We start from the raw sequence: 6,676 nt of genomic DNA on the forward strand, positions 1-6,676 counted from the left end.
CTGATGCAATGGCCTATTTAAGGAGGGGACATTTGAACAAAGACCTGAATGAAACAAGGAAATGTGATGGAGAGAGCAATTTTTTAAAAAAAATTCTAAGATTAGAGCATATTTGGTACATTTTAGGCACAGCGAAGAGACCAGTGTTGTGGTGTAAGCAAGGAAGGGGAAAGGGACATGAAAAGGGGTTGGAGAGGCGGCCCTTAGAAGCCTGGTAAGGACTTTGCATCTTATGCTAAATATAAGATAAAGCCATTAAAGTAGAAAAATATTCTCACTTAACAGGAAAAACTTCTTCACATGAAGAAGTAAGATTTGACCTGAAAGTATGAGAATGGGTTGGAGTTATCCCATGAATAGAGGTTCCATGTAGAAGGAATCTGCCAGGTTGGAGGGTAAGGTCAGAAACAAAAATAGTTAGACTCCCTAGTACTTCTCAAACCACCAGCAGCAGCACCAGACAGGTTGTCAGCAATGTGGTATTTCTGGCTTTTCTCCAGATCTACTAAATCATAACATGCATTCTAAAGAAGATTAGCAGATGAATTATAAACATGACAAGGATGGTGGGTGATAAGGTCTGTCTGTGTCGTCACCCAAATCTCAACTTGAATTTAGTTCCCATAATCCCTATGTGTCATGGGAAGGACCCAGTGGGAGGTAATTAAATTATGGGGGGAGTTACCCCCATGCTATTCTCCTAATAGTAACTGAGTTCTCATGAGATCTGATGGCTGTATAAGGGGCTTTCCCTAACCTTCACTCTGCACTTCTCTCTCCTGCCGCCCTGTGAAGAAGAATGTGTTTGCTCCACTTCAGCTATGTTTGTAAGTTTCCTGAGGCCTCCTCAGCCATACTGAATTGTGAGTCAATTAAACCTTTCTTTTATAAATTACCCAGTCTCAGCTATGTTTTTATTAGCAGCAGGAGAACAAATTACTACCATAGGTGAGAGGGAACAAAGACTGGCCCAGCATTGCTAGACCCTAGGGATCAGATGAGAGTGGGCATAGAGGCTCAAGAGGCTGGAAAGTCATGTTGGACTCATTAGGAAGGGCCTTGAGCACCATGATTAAGAGTCTGGAGCATCTTGTCCAGAGAAAATGTTCCCAGCTTGCCACAGCATAATAACTGCCTCACAATGGCTAAGTAACACTCTATGAAACTCAAAATGTTTAAAAAGTAAAAAACTTTCTTGTATTATTTCAAACAAATAAGTTAAAAAATACTAATAGAAATGTATTCTTTTAAAAAGTGACCATATTGTTGTCTATTTGAGATAAAAACTATTATCTGATTATACATGATTAGTCACCCCATATGCATTGATATCTATTCCTCAAAAGCCATAAAATATGCTGAATAAAGTCAGAAACAAAATAGCCCTTGTAGATATACATCAGTGAGTTGTTTATTCTTTTCATTTCTCATGTTCCAGAGGCCAGGTTACATTGAAAATGTGTTCTTTCTAGGAATGTAAATGTGATCAATTAAAAGGCTTCTCTCTTTGTTTTGGCACGGGGGCTGCTCTACCCACCCCTGCCTCTTATTAAACATAATAAACAGGGATATTCAGAATTCATCACAAGGAGAAGGGGTCAGAATAACATAGAAACTGACAAATCCAACATATGACATGAATATTTTCACTAGTATAATGTTTTGCAAGATCACTTTTATTTTCCCCTTGTTTCTTTAATTTTTTTCTTTTCTTGCTATCATTTCAACAAGCCAGGGCTTCAAAAAGAAGCAGACTGGACCGACAGGGACAGTGGGTACCCAGGGACCTGAAAGGTGCACAGAGGGAGCCTAGGAAGGGTACCATATGCAACAGAAAAAATAAACAGGGAGGTTCAGGCAGATCTCGTTGGCCTCCAAAAGAGTTGGAATCGAAATCTCGGCAGAAGTTCAATATGCAGGGCAGAACTTCACTAGGGGAGAACAGAGGGAGCTGAAGATAGAGAGATAATCATGTGCCAGACCAGAAAGGACCTCATACTTCATGGTGATAAGTCTGTACCTCAACCTGATCTCTCAGAGATTGTATTAGTCCGTTTTCACACTGCTATAAAGAACTACCTGAGACTAGATAATTTATGAAGAGTAAACGTTTAAATGACTCAGAGTTCTGCATGGCTGAGGAGGCCTCTGGAAACTTACAATCCTGGCAGCAGGCAAAGGGGAAACAAGGACCTTCTTGACATGGCAGCAGGAGAGAGAAAGAGAAAGAGCAAGGAGGAAACTACAAACCACTTTTAAACCTTCCAATCTCATGAGAACTCACTCACTATCATGAGAACAGTATGGGGGAAACGTCCCCCATGATCCAGTTACTTCCCACCAGGTCCCTCCCTCAACACACGGGTTTACAATTCGAGATGAGATTTGAATGAGGACATAGAGCCAAACAATATCAGAGGTATTCATGCCCACACCTTTATGTCTTCTTCTGTCCTATCCATACAGGTCATAATCAATTCTCATCTACAGCAGCTTCCTAAATATCTATCTCACTTTCATTCTTGCTCCATCCTAGCCTCCAACTCTAATCCATTCTTCACAAAGCAGCTAGAATCCTTCCACATTACTCCCAGCTAAGAATCCTTCAAAGACTTCCTAATGCTCTACCAATGAAATCCAAATTCATTACTATCGGGCCCAAAAATCTACATGCTCAGGCCACCACTTTCCTTCTTGCTGATACAGTGCTCTTATTTTGTTCCTCCAATGTGGAAAGTTGTTTCCTATCTCAGTGTATTTTCATCAAACATTCCATCTGCCAAAACATCTTTCTGCCCTCTATTCCACTTCAAGATTGCAAGCTCTCTCTCATTCCTTTGGTTTTAGACAACATAGCATCTCCTCAGGACACACCTTTCCTGATTGACCCATATAAAATAGCCACTGTCTCAACTATCTGTATTACCCTATTTTCTTCATATATTTTAACCCAATTTAAAACTGTGTATCTATTTGCTGATATGCTTGTTAGCTGCCTCCCTGTATTAGTTTTCTAATGCTGTACAACAAACTTAGCAACTTAAAACAATACACATTTGTTATTTCGGCTTCTGTGGGTCAGGAATCCAGGAAGGCATAGCACCATCTTCTGCAAAGCTGCAATTAAGGCTGTTGACCAGGACTGGGGTCACATCTGAAGGCTTGACTGGGGCAGAGTTTACCTCCAAGCTCACTTATGGTTTTAGAAGAATGTATTTCTTTGCAAATGTAAGACTGCACCTCAGCTCTTGATGACAGCCAGCTAGAGGCTTCCTTTAGCTCCTGGTCCCACGGGCCTCTTACTTCACAGCCAGCAAGGAGGCAGTCTCTAGAATAAGACTGCTAGCAAAAGGAAGTTTTTCACCAGAAAATTTAGTTACAGAGTATCACCTTTGCCATTTTCTATTGGTTTGAAACAAGTCACAGGTCCCAGTGACACTCAACTGAGGGGATCATACAAAGGTATAAACATTAGGAGGTAGGGATAATGGGAGCTGTCTTAAAGTCAGTCTTCCACAGTCCACCTTCTGACTACCAATGATGTATGCCGCTGCCACATGTAAAATACATGCATTCTCCTCTCAAAGTTTTTATTATAACATCCTGTTATGGCATCCTACATAACATCAGTTCAGTGTCCAAAATCTCATTATCTAAATCAAGTTCAGGCAAAGATGAGAGACATGGGTTTGATACATTAAATACAGCTGCTGGGACACAATTTCTCTCTGTCTGTGGATGTATAAAACCAAAAGGACAATTATCTGCCTCCAAGACCCCCCAACTAGAATCTTTGCTCTGCAAAAGTGGAGACTAAGTCAATTTCATTCACCACTTTATCTTCAGGGTGAGTGATATACCTAACTCACAGTAAATACTTAAATAACTATGGCTGAATAAGGAATATATAATTAAAGTTTCAGCAAACAGGCAGAGCCTACTTCTAGGGTTTGACAAGAACCCAGATTTAAGACTCAAAGCTGAGAAGCAAATAATTAGAACTAGATGACAATAGTTTGAACATAAAACACAAAAAGGAGAGAAGGAAGGAAGGATAAGAAAGAACAGGATCAGTAACAAAGGAAATGATACTGATTCAGGTACTTATTGATATGGCTTGGCTGTGTTCCCACCCAAATACCGCCTTAAATTGTAACTCCCATAATCCCCACATGTTGTGGGAGGCACCTGGTGGGAGGTAATTCAATCATGGGGGTGGGTTTTTCTCATGCTATTCTCATGACAGTGAATAAGTCTCATGAGATCTGACAGTTTTATAAAGGGAAGTTCCCCTGCACATGCATTCTTGCCTGCCATCATGTAAGACATGTCTTTGTTCCTCCTTCATCTTCCACCATGATTGTGAGGCCTCTCCAGTCATGTGGAACTGTGAATCCGTTAAACCTCTTTCCTTTGTCTTGGATATTTCTTCATAGCAGTATGAAAATGGACTAATACAGTAAATTGGCACCAGGAGTGGGGCATGGCTATTATGATACCCAAAAATATAGACCTGGGTAACAGGCAGATATTGAACAGCTTGGAGGGCTCAGAAGAAGACAGAAAAATGTGGGAAAGTTTGAAACTTCCTAGAAACGTGGAAGGCTCAGAAATCAGGAAAATGTAGGAAAGTTTGGAACTTACTTGTTGAATGGCTTCAACCAAAATGCTGATAGAACATCCATCTTCTGTGACACGATTATAACTTAGGGCAATGTTCTTCACTTGGATAGTGATAAAAGTGAAGGAAAACAAGGAACTAAGACTGGAATCAGCATCTCTACAGTGATGCTTCCTGACAACTCTTTCAGAACCATCAGTGGTAACACAATGGCCAGCAAAGACTAAAGTCCCATTGATATTGAAGGGGGCATGGAAGTTCTGGGTAGAAAAGGGTAGGGTTCCTGGCAAAGGCTCCACTTCCAGGCCTGTGCCCATGGACCTAAATGAGAACAGGTGTTTCTGTTTTCATGCCCAAAAGGGTTGCCTTTTGGCCTGCTACATCCCCCATCCTGTGCCCATAAAAACCCAGGAACCTAGCCAGCACAGACACAGGCAGCTGTCAAGAGGAACAGAATACATGGACAGAAACCGGCAGGCCAGTAACAGTGGAAAAATGTGGACACCAAGGGGAATTCAGCCAGGAGCAGTCAGATGAGAGTCTGGCCACTGGGCAGCCCAGCTCCAGGGGAAGACCACCTTCCCACTCAATCCCCCTTCTGTCTCCCCATCTGTCTCACTAACAGCTACCTTGACCACTCAATAAAACCTTGCACTCGTTCTCCAAGCCCATGTGTGATCCAATTTTTCCAGTACACTAGGGAGAGAACCTAGGATACAAAAGCCCTCTGTCCTTGCAATAAGGCAAAGAGTCTAATTGAGCTGCTTAACACAAGCTGCCTGCAGACAGCAAAGCTGAAAGAGCATACTGTAACACACGCCCACTTGGGCTCCGGGAATTGTAAACACTCACTGAGTGACCCTGCTGTAGGGTCAGAGCCCAAAAATGCTCCCCACGACCTCTGCAACTGCCCGTCTGTACACTCCCCTAGGGGTATGAGCAGCAGGGTACCAAAGAAGCCAGCCACACCCCTGTCACATTCCCTGCAAAAGGGATAAGGGACCTCTCGCATTTCACTCTGCTCCCCAGAAAATTTGGTTCTTCTTGAATTCCTTATCCCTCTAGTGGAGGTTTCTCCCAATGAAAGGACCTGGGAAATTCTTCAAATCTAAAGGTGCTGGCTGGGAAGATGAGTGAAGAACAGGAGCTCAGTCTTGCTCCTCCATAGGGCTGCAATTGCCCCCAACAGCTGTCAGAGTTCCAGGTGCATGGCCTCCCCGAACTCCCTTGCAGTAACTAGAGAATTCTGCTACATGGCCATGTGATTCTCAAGTCAGCCATACTTCTTGTTTTCCTAATACTACCTGAGGGACTCAAATTATAAACAATACTTTTTTGCCTTTATCCTGCTAGCCAGAACCTAGGTGACCTAGTAAGGTTAGTAAACCTGTCTAAATCCAATTGCTGCACCTTTTTGCTTCTCCTTGCCTGACTCAGATCAGCAAATCTGGGACCAAGAAACTCTTCTCTGATATCATGGGACAAAGCTGAAGCTCTGCTGTTAGCTCTGTAGCCTTGATCAATTTACCCATCATTCTTGTAATTTTTTGGTCTACCTCACAGACTTGAGAGAGAAGCCCTAGTTTTCATAATAAAATTTCCACCTCCTATCCCTGGATTAAGTTTTCTTGGTCACCTCTGAAATTGTTTCATCAGTCTTCTGAGATTTTTATTTTGTTCCATTGTTTTCCTTTACTTCACTTGATCTTACAGATCTTACAGGCAGCTCATTTCATTTCAGTTTCTTGCTTATTCCTATTTGTATGCTTCTGAAATTATATGTTCATGAAAACACACACACACAAACGCACATGTATACAAGTACTCATTCCTGGATGGCAGTTTTACTGTTACCATAGAGATATATCAGTTTGCTATCCAGTGAAAGCGCTGAATCATGACTCATGAATATTTATTTTACCTTATTTTTTATTATTCCATTTTTAACATCTATGGCAAAAATGGCTATTTTGTTTTCAATGTCTTTTTAGTTCAACTTTTTTCTTTTAAAGATAGCAGTTCATGCTAACTCAAAAAAAATGCACAGAAACTATG

This window comes from Aotus nancymaae, unplaced genomic scaffold (genome assembly GCF_030222135.1).
Source record: "Aotus nancymaae isolate 86718 unplaced genomic scaffold, 86718_ANA_hifiasm-v0.15.2.pri h1tg000036l, whole genome shotgun sequence".
NCBI lineage: Eukaryota > Metazoa > Chordata > Mammalia > Primates > Aotidae > Aotus > Aotus nancymaae.